Genomic DNA, 19,781 nt, shown 5'->3' with positions numbered 1-19,781 from the left:
CCAAATTAAATTGCCATATCATCCAAACTTGTATTCGTTTTCGATAGGCATGCCTCTGTAGGACACAGAGAGGTGGCCAAGAGCCTAAACATTATGCAAAACCATGCCCAAAGCAAATCCAAACTTTGGTGTGAGGCCTATTTGACTGGAGTGATGCACCTTTAGGCCACACCAACCTGCACAGTGAACCAAAATTGCTCCAATCAACCCAACCAGTGGAACAGAAAAAAGCTTTGATGCTGAATGACAGCTTGATCATGTGGGGTGGTGACGTAGATCTCCTTAAATTTGACTTGAGGGGTGGGTTTTGACTTTTTACATTGTGATTGCTCATGTGACTGCACACTGCACACTAATTTTCCTCCATGCAGAAAGCGCTACACCGGGTGTTGTACGGAAAGCGGTGTTGCCTCATTGGAATAAAAGCCAATGCACAAAAGTGATCAGTCAAATACGGCAATTGTTGACTTGGTGTGGGAACTTCAATAATAAACAATGAAATGGTGTAACCAAAATCTCAGCTGGTCACATTTTCATTGCATAGTGCAATATTTCCTTACAATATTGTTATGCCATCACATGAACCAATCTTAGCTAGATAGTTAGTCGTAAAACATATAGTCAGTGTGACGATCGAGCCTCGGGTTGCCGTCAAAAATGTGGGTTTGGCCAAAAAGCTCAGAGACAGAGTGAGGGTACAAAGATAATTTGTTTAATGATGTTAGTATCCCCTCTGTTAGCCAAGGGACTCTGGCCGCCATGTGCCTTCCTGTGTTTGTTTGTCATGCCATTTGCTGTCTTGTGTTTGTTTGTAATGCCATGTGCTTTCTTGTTTTTGTCCTGAACTCCACCCCCACCTGCCTTCTGCCACTTCCTGGATTTTCCCGTCACTGTCTAACACACCTGTTCTGTTTAATTAACCTGTTTGTTAGCCTGATTGATTTATCCTGCCCCTTGTTTGCTTTCTCACAATGATCTGTTTTCCCCTCTGCTATTTAAGTTCAGTCTGTGTTTTGTTCTCTGGCAGAACGTAACCATAAATCTGGTGAGGAACACCGAGTTCTGTTTAAGTCTGTTAATGCCCGTAATATTTATCTGCCTCCGTTCTGAGGATACTCTGCCTGTGTGGGATAAGTTGTTGATCTTCTGTGCTTTGTCGTTTTTGGATTTCTAAGTTTGCCTGGACCCCTTGCGTATTGACCTTTGAACTGTTAAGTTTAAACTGTTGTGAAATAAATCCTGAACTCTTTTGCATCTGGTCTGCACTTGGGTCTTTTTCTGCAAAACCCTAACAAATGACTCTTCAAAAACGTCTAGAAAACCTGCTAAGCCTCTCTATATGCAGAGGACATCAATCAGCAGTCTCAATACAAAACCCTGCTAAGCCTCCAACTCAGTAGAGGATAACATTCAGCAGTTTAAATCTCTATAAAAATACCTGCTAAGCCTCTCAAGAATAGAGGACAACAATCAGCAGTCTAAATGTCTACATAAATGCACATACAAGACAAGAAGACTACATTTTTCCCTCGACAGAACTATCAACATATAAGAGGTGGCCAGCACCATTTCTAAAAAGGGGGTAGACACAAAAATCAAACAATATACAGATGACGAGACAGACCCTGAAACATAAACATAGCATTTCTCTGTATACTAAAAAACAACTACCTAATAAATAATCACATTTTGCAGGTATGTTAAAAAAACACCTTATCGAGGTGGTTTTGCCCAGATCATTGTTAGTGTCCCTTCTGCCAGTCTAGGCAATTAGCAGTGTAATGAGGTAGGGAAAAAAAAAATTCGGGGTTTCCGGTGGGCGCTTCCTCATGTCGGACCGACCATATAGCAGAGGACTCAAACTCCCAACTGGTTGGTAATCCATTTCCGTATTCATTGAGACACCGTTGGTGCACCAACTTAGTTCATTTCAATAAAAGGTTCCAACTTTGTAGAAGTTTGTGCAATCAGTTGTGGGTTTGTTTGTGTGTGTGTGTGTGTGTGTGTGTGTTTGTGTGTGTGTGTGTGTGTGTGTGTGTGTGTGTGTGTGTGTGTGTGTGTGTACATCCATGTGTGTGTGTGCATGCAAATACGGGGGGCAGGAGTGGGGCAGGAGTGTGCGGTTCCTGAGTGGTTGCACCACGACTGTCACAGTCAGCTTCCTAAGTATTCCAAGCTAATGTGGATGTTGGTGTCTTTCTAAAAGAAGATAATATTAGCTTAAAATAAGTCAACATCCACGTTATCTTATGATATGAAATAAGCTAATATACTGTAGGTGTTTCTTTCCTTCTAGCTTGTGTCATGAGCTGCCAGCTATGTTCTTGAACTTCGTAATGCATATTTTTTTAATGTAATGTTCATTTGCAACGGAGGAGACTTCAACAGATAGAGAAAGAGCTGAGGGAAGCAACGAAGGCAAGCACAACTTTGTGGAGCTGGATTCAGACAGCCATCAGGCCAGCAGGTGTAGCATTATGATAGAAATGTCAAGCAACCATTTCCTACATAATTAATCTAATGTGAAGTAGGCCTGTTGAAAGTTGAAAGCAGGCTAATACCTAACTAGAAATAAATATTTCAGACTGACAGATGGCAGTGTTAAGCTCAGTGATATTGCTGCTGTTACAAGAAACTGTATCTCCTATAATTTACACTACACTAACCGTGCACAGTTTTTCTTCTACTTTTAAATTTCATTAACCTTTCAAATTTAAATCAATTTACTAATTCAAAATTGTATTGTGGTTAGTTAAATGTCCATATTTTACACCATTCAGGGACATGCTATTGACACTTTAAATCGGGGTGGTGTGGGGGTTTTGCCCCTTTTTTTCAGGTTAGAGCAAGAGCCCGTCAAAATGTCTGTGCACGTCCCTGATCTGCACCAGCTGTGGGGAGTGTGTCTGTGTGGGCAGCCCTCCCACTCCATCAATTCTACAGTGGGCTTAAAGGAGCAGAGGCTTTCCACAGTCACACAGGTGTGCCACACCACGCCCTTATTCATGCACAGAGACAAATATATACGCACACATACACACAGGCACACATAGCATCAACACATACAGTTTCATGTGATCACACACACATAAACACTCAAACCACCAGTCCATCAACAATTTACAAACACACATACACACAAAATCCCTCATGTACACAAGCTCACAAATCTGAACCTATTTGATGGCACTACTGGGGACGGCATAAACTTCAGATTTATTTTTCCTCGTGTGAATCCATTATAGTGAAAATACATGAGAGTCCAACTGCCATGAGAGAGATAGAACCTGCTTGAGAGAATGAAAGCTGTAATTTCTGTCTCATATTACGTGTATTGTGTAGACAAACAACAAAAGAAAGGTATCCACAGTGAGCGACGCAGCCGTAGCTACCTTCCAGGATGGAAAACACTCGCCCTGGAAACATAACACATCTTCCTAAGCAGAGTCCTCTTGTAAAGCAGGTCAGAAATTCAGAGGTGTGCGTGTGTCACACATGATTTACAAATGAATAATCTATGGCTTTGTGCTGAGGGTCACAAATGTTTCAGAAAGAAATATAAAAATAATAGAAATAACACTTGTGGACTTCCGGGCGAACGTTCAAGATGGCGACATAGACCTAATAACTCTCCTGATAAAGTAAAAGAAAAACCCACTAAAACACGATACTTTTGTACATGCAAGACAATATAATAACTTAGTATGAGTGGGGCTAAAGGCAAGAAAGGTTCGGGGAAATCTAAAACCGACGAAGACACGAGAGAGAGGAAAAACACAACGGAAAATATCGCTAGCATGGAGAGAGTGGAATCTACTCAAGAAGAGCTTACCACTGCGAAAGCTATTCAAAACCTGAGTAAGAACATACAAGAGCTGAAATGTGAACTTAAGCAGGAATTACTGGATTTTAAGAATGACTTCAGAAATAATATGAAACAAGAATTTAACAACTTCAAGACGGAGATGAATCAGAAGTTACAGAATATCTCTGGTGATGTCTGTAATCAAGACGCAAGGCTAACTGAGGCAGAACAACGGGTGGAGGAACTAGAGACGGCTAACACTGAGCTAAGAGATAGTCTGCTCTACTCTCTTAAACAACAGAGAACTTTTCAGGCTAAGATAACGGACCTTGAGGGACACTCGCGTCGTAATAACATTCGCATATACGGCATTAAAGAAGGCAAAGAAGGACCGTCAATGCTAACATTCATTAACGACTTTCTGAAGACCAAACGAATGCTTGACGGCAGCATGGATTTGCAAATTCAAAGAGCACACGATCACTCGGTCCTAAGCCCAAAGACGAGGCCGTCTCAAGATCCATTCTGGTTAATTTCCAGAGATTTGACATCAAGGACAAGATACTCAAAACTGCCTGGACAAAGAAAATTACTTATGACGGTAAAATGGTTATGTTCGCACACGACTTCCCTGCCGAGGTAAACAGCAGACTGAAAGAATACAAAGACATCAGGAAAATCCTCAAAGAGAAACAAATTCGCTTCCAGACACCATATCCTGCTAAAATGAAGATTTACTGGGATAACGGAGCCTGTGTCTACAACAACGCAACTAAAGCAGCGGAGGACATGATCAAGAGGGGCTATCCAGTGGACCTGCCACAGACGAATGTTATGGACTGGGAACAGAAACTCACACGGGCGTGCATTGGAATACTGAAGGAGATCTTGCCGAACGAGTCCGGGGGAGGCTCAGTGAATTCCAACGGCAGTAGGATAAGCACTAACCTAACGTGATTGTTTGACTCTCACAACCATCCTGTGGTAGGTTATTTTGATTTTGGTATTTAAACTGTCCACTCGACAAAGAGTATTTTCTTTTCTAAATTTCAGATTTGTTTAGTTTTTCTCAATTGCTAACACACATTTTTTGAAAGCATGCCTTGTTTTCTCCAAACTCTAAACACAAATCCCAAAACCACTCACACAAAATGCAAAACCCTTTATATCTCCTGCAAAATGCAACTTTGCTTTCAAAACAGTGTTATGTCCCCTCAAAAGGGTATTTTGTTTTCAAATGACAAACACAGCTCATTATATGAGTAGATATTCTAAGCATCGATTGAACACTGATGTGCTCAATGGAAAACACAACTATGAAATGGAAAAACACCAGTATGAAGGCCTTATCAGGAGCATTATGCCTTTTCATGTTCAGTGTTACTGTACGCTTACTCCTGTAGTAAAATATAACTGTATAATGTTTTTACTCAAATATAAAACAACACACAAATATACAGTAACAACTCAAATATTTCTTAATTTTTTCCAAAAGTGCTGTAGCCTATACATCACAGCAAACACAACTGAATGTGTAAATTATTTGCACAGAACAAACAATAGGATATAGGCCAGTACAGTCAACAACAAAAAGAAAGAAAAATGTAAAATAAAAAAGGACAAAAAACTACTGCATCCTGTTCTAGCTCAAGACAATGTTGTATCAGAAATAGACCTACACAGTGTTGTGAATGTTGTTGCATTTTGTGTGAGTGGTTTAGGGATTTGTGTTTAGAGTTTTGAGAAAACGAGGCATGCTTCATGTGTGTAAGCAATCGAGAAAAACTGTAACATTGGATTGGATTACAATACAGTACAGTAATGTGTCAGTGCTGATAGGACGCAATCAGTTGTGGAAATGTATATGACTTACTTGCACATAGTCATAGCATAACTGTTTGACTGTCGGAGTTTCTGACAAAAGGCACCCTGTATACCTGCTTTGTATTCTCAAGGTGTTCCGCCTTAGAACACCGTCCACTCTGGCTAGGCTCACTGTATTGATGTTTAGGAATTAGTCTTGGTCATCAATGGTTGCACTTTGTATTTGTTTACGTAATTTTACAGATACAGTACAATGGAAAATACAAGAATACTATGCTCCTGATAAGGCATTCAAACTAGTGTTTTCCTGTCATAGTAGTGTTTCTTACCTATTCCCTCTTCTGAATGTCCAGAGAATGGATGCAACTGAGAAGCGGGTTATATTTGGTTGAACCCTCTGGCCAGCCTCCTGCATGGTCAAACCATGGTTGACCACAGTGGCCCGAATCTCATCAGAGATAATGGCTCTCCTTCTTGCTCTTTCTCTTCATCCTCTTCCTCCTCCTCCTCCCCTTACTCTCACTCCTCTGCCTTTCTGATCACCTCTCACTGCAATGTTGCCATCAATTGTTCTCCAAACCAGGAGCTAACCTGTGGCCATCATATTGCTAAAGCTTTGATTTCAAATTTCACAACAGCCTTGGAAATGGAAGTTTTGCCAATTGAATAGCAGTGTGTTCTGTCTGAACACAAGGAGGTTTTGGCATTGATGAAGTGTGCAAAGTACAGAGGATGGTGTTCAGTGTTTTGAAGAAAGTGTGGTTAACAATTGAAATCTGTGTCTAAAGCAGATAAGTGTGTGTTGTGTTTTGAAGAAAGTGCGGTTAACAATTGAAATCTGTGTCTAAAGCAGATAATTGTGCTTATAGTTTAGCAGAATTGGTTTAGGGAGTTGGCACATGAGTTACAGGTTGTGGTCATTGTGCCATAAGTTCCAGTTTTTGAATGTAATCAATCGAGAAAAACTGTAAAAAAAAAAATTATTATTATTATCATCATTATTTTTCATTTTTATTTCGATCCCCGGACAATACAAAGAAACGTTTTTTTTCTTATCCGGAAGAGAACCAATATGACTTTGTTGCTCAAGGGAGAAGGAACTTTGCTTCTAGCGAAGAGGGAGCCCCTACAGGATGTAGGGCTATTACTCCATGACTACTTGAATGAACAATATGAGAGGTTGATAGGGTATAGTAACACCCTGAGGTTGGAAGTCAATGTTGCACTTGTTCTAGAGGTGCCTTTTGGCTATATCTGTTGTTATTGTGTTTGTTTTGTCGGCATATTCGATCTTAATTGTGATGACGGGCTATAGCAGCTTTAGAGCAGCCTCTTGGAATGTGAATGGTTTAAATAACCCAGTTAAGAGGAGTAAAGTAATGGCTAAGATAAAGAAGGGGAAAAATCAAATCATTTTTTTACAGGAAACTCATTTATCTCAAAGTGAGCATGAAAAACTAAGGAAGTTTGGGTACAGGAACATATTTTATAGTTCATTTAAAAAAGGCCACAAAAGAGGTGTTGCGATATTATTACATAACTCCATACATTTTGAATTAGTCAAATAAATAAGGGACAGCGAAGGCAGATATATTCTAGTGCAAGGTAAAATAGAAGATCAAATGACTACCCTTCTTTCAGTTTATCTTCCTCCACAGAGTGACCCAAAACTTTTCAAGAAAGTTGTGGAGCTTATCGCTTCAGAATCACAAGGTACATTAATCTGTGCAGGAGATTTTAACACGGTAATAAATAGATTGGATACATCAAACAATAAAAGGATGATATCACCTCAAACTAAAATACTGAGAAGGGGTCTGGAGGAGATTGGCTTACGTGTGGAGAGACCTACACCCAACGGAGAAAACCTACACATACTTTTCTGCGCCCCACACAGTGTACTCGAGAATAGATTTTTTCTTTATCTTTAGGAATGATAGACATAGGATTCAGTCCTGCGATATTGGAACTAGGGATATATCAGATCATTCTCCAGTATACCTGACATTGTGTTTAGACAGTAGACCTAAGAAAACAAACTGGAGACTCAATACAAGCCTTCTTAATAAGGACACGGTGGTACAGCAGGTAAAAGCTGAAATACAGGACTTTCTCAGAATAAATGATAATGGAGAAGTAAACCCAAATATTCTCTGGGAAACTTTAAAGGCAGTTGTCAGGGGCAAACTGATATCTCTTAGCGCAGCTATGAAGAAGGCAAAAGAAAATAGACTTAATCAACATGAAAAAAAAACTGGGTGAACTAGAAAAAAGGCACAGTGAGAATCAGAGCGAATAGATAATGTGTGAAATTAAAGAAATCAGAAATCATATATCAAATTGCAATAAAGACGAGTTAGACAAAAAATATAAATACTTAAAACAATCATATTATGAAGTAGGTCCCAGAGCTACAAAGTTATTGGCAAAGAGAATACGGAAAAAACAGATTTCACAATCAGTGAAACAGGAACAGGACAAATGTATAACAATTTGGATGAAATTGATGCTGCATTCCAAACATACTACAGGAAGCTGTACTCCCAAACAAAACAAGATTGTAAAGAGAATATAAAAACATTTTTAAACTCATTGGACCTGCCCTCAATCGGTGACAATCAAAATGGCTGTTTAACCTCAGTGATCTCAAGGAAAGAACTAGAGGATGCGTTGCATAAATTAAAAAATAATAAAACCCCAGGGACCGACGGCCTGCCCACGGAATGGTACAAAACATTTGGAGAACACCTGATTCCAGTTCTCTTAAGATCTTTCAACTGGACTCTTGAGGAAGGCTCGATCCCCCCTTCATGGAATGAGGCAATTATTTCTGTCATCCCAAAAGAGGGAAAGGATAAAATGTTGTGTAGCTCCTACAGGCCAATCTCAATTCTAAATCAGGATTATAAACTTTATTCATCTATTATATCGAAGAGATTAGATTCCTTTATTCCTGATCTGATTGACAATGACCAAACGGGATTTGTTAGGGGGCGCCAAACGCAAGATAATATCAGGCGATCACTTCATATAATACACAATATTAGAGAAAGTAAAATGGGTGCAGCATTAATAAGTCTTGATGCCGAGAAAGCTTTTGATTGTGTCAGTTGGGAATATCTGTTTTTGGTCCTGGAAAGGTTTGGCTTCACTAAAAATTCAATTGATATTTTTAGAACTTTATATTCTGCCCCAACAGCAAGAGTTAAAATAAACGGTCGATTAACCAATCGCATCAATCTGGAAAGGTCTACACGTCAGGGGTGCCCTCTTTCCCCAACCCTTTTTGCGCTTTACATTGAACCATTGGCACAAGCTATAAGAGAAAATGATGATATCCATGGAATTGATGTAAACGGGAAAGAGCATAAAATAGCATTACATGCCGATGATATTTTGTTGTATGTTGCAGATCCAGATAGGTCTCTCCACGCACTTTTGGATCTCCTTGAGACATTTGGCAATCTTTCAGGGTATAAGCTTAACATACAAAAAACACAAATATTAGTATTTAACTACAGACCATCAGTAGATCTTGAACAGAGGCTTACCATTGACTGGTCTCAAAAAGCAATTAAATATTTGGGGGTTTGGTTAACCCATTGTCCTAAATACCTGTATAAAAGAAACTATGAAGAAGTGAGCAAGAAAATTAAGGAAGATCTTAACCACTGGTCAACATTTTTGATAAGCTTCAGTTCAAGAATTGAGACCATCAAAATGGTTGTTATGCCTAAATTGTTATACCTATTTATGTCATTATCAGTTAAAATTCCAATCTGTCAATTTAATGAATGGAACAAGCAAATATCTAGATTTATATGGAACGGAAAGAAACCAAGGATTAGATTTAATACATTAACCATTGATAAGGCTAGAGGTGGAATGTCCCTGCCAAATCTCAGGGATTATTACTTGGCGGCCCAGATAAAACCTGTCATTCTTTGGTGTGACAGTGGATATGATGCAGGATGGAAGGAGATGGAGAGGAAGTGTGGAGATATCCCAATACAAGCAATGATTGGTGACCGAAAATTAGCAACAACTCATCAGGAGGACTTGAATCCTTTAGTCTCCTTTACCCTGTCTATATGGTTTGATGTTATCAAACAATTAAATCTATCCACACAGATAAAAAAAACTGAGATGGGTCGCATATGACACAGATTTTGTTCCAAACAGTATGGACTCCAGGTTTAAAATTTGGATGAATAGAGGAATCACAGCTTTTTGCAGATTGATACAAAACAATAGATTACACAGTTTTCAGACAATAAGAGAAAAATACAATTTAGAAAAACAAGATTTTTTCAGATATTTACAGCTGCGCCAATACTTTTTAAAAGAAATGGGTAAATAAGAAGCAAATACTGTGCCGAATGACATAATACAGTTGATCACACAGACTTACACCATTGGCTCTAAGTCAGTGATTTCAAGACACTACCAGGGAATAGTTAAGGGAAGAGGCAGTTCCACAAATTACATCAGAGAAAAATGGGAAAAAGAAATAAAGGAAAGAATATCCCCCCAACAATGGGAGAATATATGTGAAAATATGTCTTCGACTACCTGCTCATCTTATTGGCGTGAATTTTGTTGGAAAAACCTTGTCCGTTTTTTTATCACACCTAAATTAAAATCACATCAAACATCACTGACACACACATGTTGGAGGGGTTGTGGGGAAGTGGATGCAAATCACTACCACATTTTTTGGGCCTGCCCGAAGATTGATAAGTTCTGGAAGAATGTTTGGGAAACTATACAACACATTTTAGATTTACAAATTCCAGGATCATGTCTATCACTTTATTTGGGCGATATGCCAGAAGAACTTACTAGAAATGATAAATACCTGTTGAAAATATTTACGGCAGCAGCAAAGAAAGCAATCACACGTAAATGGTTACAGACCGACTCACCTACTGTGGATAATTGGTTGGATATTATTAAGGAGATCCATGAGATGGAGAGACTAACCTTTCTATTGCGTTTGAGAAATGACTTGTATATCGAAAGATGGACAAAATGGAATCTGTATATGTTTAAGTAGGGTTGTGATTATTGATTGACTTTTGATATAATTTGCCATTTCATTTTCCTTTCTGCTGCTGTATATTATGTAAATATATGTCTGGGAATGCTGTAGCGCATGTCACAATAATATGTTGTACAAAATGAATGTTGTCGTGCCGACACTTAACCTTGTACTTGTATGGTTGTCGAGTACCATTGTCTTTCACAGAAAAACTCAATAAAATCTAAGTAAAAAAAAAAAAAGAAATAGCACTTGTGATCTACAATCCAATATAAAAAAATGTTGTTGCCTTTTTACAGCTGTAATCAAGCTAGTTATACAAATGGCTGGAGGGTCAGTGTACAAAAACTGTTCTGCATTTGCAGAGGCTATGCATACTGTATATTTCCACCCTGCCTTCAGATGGCATCCACAGTTAATCAGGAGTAAAGAAAATGTGTCCTTCATTAAAAATAGTTAATTGAAGTATCTGCTGTTTACTATTAATGTGTGGTGAATATCACACGGCCAAGGCCTGTTGACTTTATAACTGGTTAATACATGTCAAAATATCAATGAGTAGAATTTCCCATCTTTTTACAGATTTATATTCCCTCAGCCCCTATGTCTAGCAGAGGCTTTCGCTTGTAGATGAAAATGCTGCGAGATATACACACTGCATGAAAAGTGGGATTCTTTTCAGTAAGCAGCATTGTAAATTGACGTGGATGTTCAGATTAACAACTGTTCATAGTAATTTGTAGGGAGTTGACGTGGGGTTTGCCTGGCAGTTGAACCCCCTTCCCTTGGTTTAGGGAAGGCTTTCACATGTTAATGAAAATGTTGTGAGCCGTACAAATGCAAATCAGGCCGTAGGGGAATTTTTACTCAACACTGGTCCAATGGACACCTTTTTTTCTAAAAAGTAACTTTATTTTAAGAAAATCTCTGGTATTAATAGATAAGGCTGAGTCTTATTATACTCTTAAATTGTAGTTTTCTTTTGTAAGTAAGTATGCGAGAAAGGAAGATACAGAAAACAGTAAAATGTATTTTAACAATCTATTGTAATCTAGGGCAGTACATCTTTTTAAAAGTAGAATTAAAGGTAAAATTTAAGCACTTTCAAGGTCCCTAAACCTTTCCTTTCCTTGACTCACAAAGCCTTTATCCTCGCATCTAAATTTGTACCCACAGCAATTAATGTCATTTGTTTATTTTATAAGCTGTTTTTATTAACCTTGATGGTATGTTTTGATCATGATTATTTAATGCTTGCTAATTTACAGAGTAAGGGAATTAACACGAACGCATCTAGAATGACGAGTGAGCAAAAATAACTTTCTTTTTTTAACCCTTAACTGTGTCAAAGATCAGCCAGCCTTTAAATCATTGTCTGTCAAATGAATTAATTCAGAAATATAGTAAAATTCCTGTTATATCATTTATGAAATTGTGTTTTCACAAATCCTTGACATTTTATAAAATATCCTCAAAAAAAACCTCAAAATAATTTTGCCAAGTTATTAAATCAGCTTAAGGTGGACTTGATTGGTTGGATTTGTTTATCCAATGATGAAATAAGGGCCAGTGATCCATCTTGCAAACAGAGTTTCCAGACTCTAATCGCAGTGAAAACTGATCTGTGAGCAAAGGCGGAGGGAGCCAGGTTAAGGATAAACCATAACTTTGAACAAAATATGAAGGAGATATTTTGCTCTAATCCACCAGAGTTGGCGTTGTCATAGTGACATGATGATGAACTAGACCAGATTTTACACCACTGAAAGCATCAAGTTCAACCAGACATTTGGCACAAATATGGACTCAATATGTACTGCATTGGGTGTCCTTCAACCAATAATGCATGACAAATGAGTGGCACTCAATTGGATACTGGATTGGTGTGTGTGTATATGTGTATACGTGTGTGTGTGTGTTCCAGTCGTGCTTTACAGTAATGGTAACACCGCCCCCACAGGCCAGAGAGGGTAAAATCATAAGACCTCATCATGATGCCGCTCTGAACTTCTTCAGCTCTCCGGAGCCCCAGTGATGGAAGAGGTGGCTCTGTGCGTCAACTCCACCGACGCCCTTCCTGCCCACCGTCCATCTTCACCCCAGCCACCATCGGAAGTGTCCATTTTAGATGGCTCCGTCCGTACAGGGGAGAGAGGGGAGTGTGTTCTCCCCACGACCGTATCCGTCAGCTGCCCTCCCTTTTGTGTGACAGCCCAATTACTGAGCCGTTTGCCGAGACAGAGAGCACAATTGCACGCTGCGCCGGCCTGATCATTTTCTCTCTCAAGGCTTTGCGTGTTGGATGCCTCTCCATTGTTGAGCTCCAGCTCACCTGAACACTGAGGCAGCAGCAGTGGAGAGGCATCCATTGTGAGGACCCAAGGTCACTCTGAGGGTTTGTTGGCTCGCCTCAAAAAGGTATCGCTCAGGAAAATGTGCTCCAGTTGTGCAGTTTCATTGTGAGGGGAAAACTCTGCACACGAATACACCCACGCACAAATAAAGTGCACGAAAACACACTCTGAAATAATGAACCACAGTAGAACACATCAGAAACCCAATCACTCTCAGAAAACACAAATAGTTGGTCGCATCTTTTATTACACTGTCCTTCATTGAAATAACACTGTTTAGGACAACACAATACAGTGCATGTCATAAGAAAACTTTTCATGTGCATACACTATGATTAGGAGAAGAATAATAATACCATTATTATTTCAATATACACATGCATAAATATGTTTAAACACAAACACAATTACTGTGTTACAATGTACCGCACATAATGGTATTGCAGTGCAATACTATAACTATAATGCATGGTGTTATAAAAGGAACTCTAATGCATAGTGTTACCAAAGAAATCTATAATGCATAATGTTATCAAAGGGAACTATAATATAATGTTAACAAAGGGAACTATAATCCATAACGTTATCAAGGAACTATAATATAGTGTTATCAAAGGGAACTATAATGCATAATATCATCAAAGGGAACTATAATATAGTGTTATCGACGGGAACTGTAATGTATAATGTTATGAAGGGAACTATAATATAGTGTTACCAAAGAAAACTATAATGCATAATGTTATCAAAGGGAACTATAATTTATTGTTAAGAAAGGAAACTATAATCCATATTCTTAGCAAAGGGAACTATAATGCATAATGTCATCAAAGGAAACTATAATATAATGTTATCAAAGGGAACTATAATATTGTGTTATAAAGGGAACTATAATGCTATATTGCATAGTGTTATAAAGGGAACTATAATGCATAATGTTATCAAAGGGAACTATAATGCAATAGTGTTACCAGAGGGAATTATGATACATAGTATTACCAAATCTCCTACCATTCAAGTCCCCAAGGATTGTAGCTATCTGTTATATCTGGAGGCTGTGAAGCACTCGTCTCCCATCTCCAGTGAGGTAATTGTTGTTCAATGGTAATTACATCACTTAACATGTCTTAAAGAGACATTGGCATGCTGTGTGCTAGGCTTAATTAAAAGGCCTGCTCTCAGCCCTGCTTTAGCCTGATCAATCACCCAATCGATCAAATGTTTTGATGAATTTGCATTGCCTGGTGCAGGGACCTGGCGGTGTTGAGCTCAGGCGATGTGATTTTCATCTTCTCGTTGTGCGTTTGTGCTTTTGAGCATCTTATTAAATCTGCCAACAGGAAAGATTACGTCTTTAATTAAGGATGCATCAGTGCTTCTAAGGCACACAGAGGTTTAGACATTCATACTGCAAACACAGTGGTGCACCCAGACAACCTGACCTGTTTTATAAGACAAGTATTTCTCTCTGGGTTTAAACAGGTCTGACGAAGTTCACTCCACAGAATCACATATACCGTTTTTTTTTTGTTTTGTCTTTTTCTTTTTCTGTTGGCCTGTGGCAGGGTGAACTTGCTGTTTTTCGCGCTGGGAACCGTTCTGGAAAGCTATAATTGCATGCAAATTGAATCCCGCTCTCTTCACTTTAGTAATACCAGCTTTAAGAAAGCATTCGCTTCTGCCACGGTCGCTCAAGGGAGTGTATGTTTGTCAGACAAATATGCAGTCAACAATAAGTCTCTTTCATAATTCACTTCAAAAAGAAAATAAATGAGGCGATAATTTCAAAGATCTTTTTTATTGTCCTTCATTCTTTGCAGTGTTTGGTCCCTCTCCGAAAAATACAAGGAACGCTAATTTAGGTGATGAATGCTATTATGAAATGAAAATGTGAAAGTGCGTCTGATTTGGTGTTATCCTCAAGCTGTCTTAACATGCTGCCAAAATAAATCCCGGGCAGTGATTTGATTGCCCTGATCAGTGTTAATTCCCTATACACTAAGCTGAGCACATTCCTCAGTCGGTCAATAATGCCTAGTGTGCCCTTCAGGTAATCGAGAGAGAGTGCATCACGACTAGAACACTGAGGCGGCTATGTTTGATTGTGGTCCAGCAGCAGACACCTGATAAATCTCCAATGACAAACACACACACACACACACACACACACACACACACGCCTGACCTCATGACCTCATGAGCCATCTCTCTCAGACACACGCACACTCAGAAGATGACAGGGCCAGCCATCCCCCTGCCTCTTCACACACACACACACACACACACACACACACACACACACACACACACACACACACACACACACACACACACATACACAAACACCCACACTAATAACATGGCCAGCTCAGCCATCTTCTGTGGACAATGCATTGTGAAGCTTATCTCACAGCACATTTTTACAAACATACAAATACAGACTAACAGTGATTATCAGTTTGATAGTGTTAATATTGTTGTGTTGCAAGTGGTGATAGCGTTGGCAGTAGTTTTTGTTTTTATGGTGCTTGCTGTGGTGATTGAATGTGGCCACAGCATTCATAAATAGTTAAAAAAAAAAAAAAACCTAAGACAGACTGATCTCTGGATTCAACGCAGATGTTCAGCAGATATTTCATGTTTGAGGAGGATATCCATATATAAATTACAACCGCTATGCTTCAGTGAAGGGAGGAAATGATCAATATTTCAGACTTTGCCTCAAAGTCAGTATTGATAGTCATACCTGTGCTCCAAGGCAGGGGTTTGTTGATTTAAATTAGCTGCTCTCTATTTGAAATCAGAGGCTTTGCACAAAAACAAGTCGGTCACATGAGCTGGCAGGCGGTGAGCAAACCTGTAATAGAAACCCACGAATATATCAGCCGATGGGAATATGCCACATGCCCTCGAAGCATAATCAACCTTTGCCTAATTATTCTAAACGATCAATACAGTTTCTTCAGGAACTGCATAGAGCATAAATCTATGTGGTGAGTCCATGTGTCAACCCAAGGAGCCTCTCTCCTGGAGCGAATGTCCGTTTAGAGTCATTTCATTCATCATTCACCAAAGGCTCCACCCCGATGCCGATGGACGTCACAGGAAATCGCACATCCTGCTCCAGTGAGGCTGAGTTTGAAGGTTAATTGAGAATAATTCTTGAGAAGTTCTTAGGAGAGGGAGAGAGAGCGGATGAGCTCACTGATTTGTGTGACACACACACGCGGTTCTGGGCCCTCCGCCGGCCTTGGATAATGGTGTTTGTCACCGCCGGGACTGCAGGTTTCCTCTCCGTAGAGAACAAAGGCTGCACACCGGAGCTGGCTTCAGATCACCACTCGTACACACACACACACTCACACACACACACACACACACACACACACACACACACACACACACACACACACAAACACACACACACTGCATACACACAAACTCACACACATACATGCACTCTCACCCTGCATACACTCACACATACTCTACATACACTCCCACACACACACACTCACCCATGCACACACCTTGCAAACACACACACACACACACTACATACACTCTCACACAGACCCACCCATGCACACACCTTGCAAACACACACACACACACACACACACACCCCACACTCATTCATACTATCCTCTGAAGTAAAGCTTGTCATCCCCTGACAGGTCTTTACTCACTATTTGTCACGACCACGACTGCCATTGTCTGTCTCCTCTCCTCCTCCTCCTTCTCCTCCTCCTCCTCCCCGGTGGGTGCTGTAGGGTCTGGAGTCTTCACTCCGAGGCCATCTATTACATTTTCAGAGTAATTAAAGAGATCCACCATGGCCAAGGTGGCAGCGGGTACAAGCGGCTCCCAGCGACTCTGCGTGCATTGTGGTAAAGCACCGCTGGTGTGATGTGACTTTTTAACACCGACACCACATCTGCCGAGCCTCCACCGAATGTGAATCATATTTTAAGCCTTTAATCTACAGATGCTGGCAGGCAGGCTGGGAGCGAGAGAAAGACTACATATTTTTTCTCTCCTAACTCTTTTCCTTTGTGTTAATAATTTTATGAGTATTGACCGTGTTTCATGATTCATTAAAATGAAACATTACTTTTCAGTGGAGAAGAGCCATGGGTTGCTTTTTCTCTCCCTCTCCCTCTCCCTCTCCCTCTCCCTCTCTTTCCTGCTCTATCGTTTTTAGCATTTCGTATGGAATTGAAAAATGGAAATTCTCCACAGCCCTGTGGATCCTGTCAGAAGAAATTCTCAGAAAGGCCTTGGAGGCACTAGGTGAGACGGTTGAATTTCAAAGAGAGATGGCTGAGTAAAAAGCAGTCAAACCTCGTTCATTTATCCACAGATATGCTCGGTATAGATGGAGGAAAATTCCAGATGGCCTGTTGAGCTCTATGATGACTTTATTCTTCACAAAGGAAGAGGTCCATTTCAACCATAAATGTGTGTGTGTGTGTGAGAGAGAGAAACCTCTTCTATGTAATTAACAAAAGTTAGGTTTTCACAGTTATCTCAAGTTGTATGACTTGCACACTGTGTAGGTGAATGTAATCATGTTGTCATTATAACTGAATTGACATGTTATTTATATACATATAACATACAATACGTGGATTGTGTTTTGAATGGAAATTAAATCAGAAGAAAAAAAATACTGTTTTGTGGTATATAGAGATGTACTATGTGTCAAGGAAGAAATAAACAAATTAAGAAATGTGTCTCCCGCTGTGACACACACACCCCCATACTCTCTCTCTTTCTCTCTCGCTCACAGACACACGCAAACACATTCACTCTCTCTCTGTCTCTTTCTCTCTCTCGCTCTCTCTCTCTCTCTCTCTCTCTTGCTCACAGACACACACACACACACACACACACACACATTCACTCTCTCTCTCTCTTTCTCTCTCTCTCTCTCTCTCTCTCTGTCAAACGCACCCACCCACACAGAGGTCCTTGGAAGAGCTAGTTGGAGCTCTACATGTTCTTGTGTGGTCTATGAAATAGTGGGTTGCCAGAGGATTATTGACAGTGGTGAGGAGGGAGTCGGCAGACAGAACTCAGAGTTACTGATGGTTGCTGATGACAGCTATTGACTTCCTTGTTAAGTGGCACCCCCTTTCTCTTATCAGCCCTAGTGATTATCATGCTCAGACTGTCAACATGTGGGAAGGGCCACACACCCACGTACAGACATACACACACACAAACACACGTACAGACATACACACAGGCATACACACACACACACACACACACACGCACACACACACACACACACACACACTCAGACACACACACACGTACAGACATACGCAAAGGCATACCCACACACACACACATACAGACATACGCAAAGGCATACACACACACACTCTGACATATACACACACAAACACATGTACAGACATACACAAAGGCATACACACACACACACATTCAGACATACACACACACACACACACACATGTACAGACATACAGTACACACACATACTCAGACACAAACACAGACACACATGCACACAATCAGACATTTCTTGAAAAAGAAGGATGCTTCTGACCTACAAGAGGGTATTTTGAGAAAAACAGAGCAAGAGGTTTGAGTCTAGTGTAACTAGTTTACAGTAGAAATTAAAGGTGAGGCTCTTGATAAGTCAGGTGCTGCTCTTCATTAGTAAGGTAAGACTAAAGTACAACCAACCAACAGCAGAAATGAAAGGTGCTGCTCTTGATTATAATCCATCATACGTTTTGTATAAATTCTCTAGCCGTCTGTGTCTGTCTGTGTCTGTGTCTGTGTGTCTGTGTGTCTGTGTGTCTGTGTGTCTGTGTGTCTGTGTCTGTGTCTGTGTCTGTGTCTGTGTCTCTGTGTCTCTGTCTGTTTGTGTGTGTGTCTTGGACAGAGTCATACACTATTCCAGCCAATCATCGAGTTTCTGCAGGAGCACGGAAGGGATGGGTGTAATTTGATTGGCTGTTGAGCTCAAATATCAAAACCCTTTTACCAGAATCAAGCTTTAATTGAGGATAAAGTTTTGCTCACATTAATGCACAGAATTGTAATTATTAAAATGAATGTATATTACATGGTTATGGAAGGTTAACAAGATTAGTTTGTTTGATAAGAATCACAAATAACATGTCAAGCTGCATCCTTTTCATGTTTTTGACTAGTAAGGCATATCACACTGACAGCAGGTGAACTGCACACACCTCTATTTATAAAATGGAGGAGAAATTTGTGCTTAAGTTTAGCTTAAATTTTGAATTAAGGGTAAATTGTCAACTAAATCACTGATTTTGTGAAGCAAATGCTGATTGCATAATGACTCCCACGTCGAAAGACATTACATGATGAAAAGGTCCTAAAATGAAAGCATGTTCAAACCAGCAGAAATAAAATTAAATCCAGACCTCATTTATGGAAACCTCATGACGAAAACACTATCCTTTCACCCTCTCTCAATCCTCGTGTCAAACGGGGAAGGAGGAAGGTAAAAAAAAAAAAGAAGCCTCGCACAGCCCAACCTTTTTTTTTTATTATTCTCCCTCTTCGACGAGAAGCAGGAGAGCTTGCACAGAGCAAACAGTTGCACAGCGCCAAACAGCCTAGAGCAGTGTGTTTTAACAATCACCTTTGACTGAGAGAAATGAGCAAGTTTGTGGTGAGTCTGTAGATCTGTTGAGAGTCACTGAGGCGTGGAGGATTTGCATACTTCTGCACTTAAATAACTTCT

The sequence above is a fragment of the Clupea harengus genome, chromosome 12, assembly GCF_900700415.2.
Source record: "Clupea harengus chromosome 12, Ch_v2.0.2, whole genome shotgun sequence".
NCBI classification, from domain to species: domain Eukaryota; kingdom Metazoa; phylum Chordata; class Actinopteri; order Clupeiformes; family Clupeidae; genus Clupea; species Clupea harengus.
The sequence above is the reverse complement of the archived record's forward strand: the minus strand, read 5'-3'. Positions refer to the sequence as shown.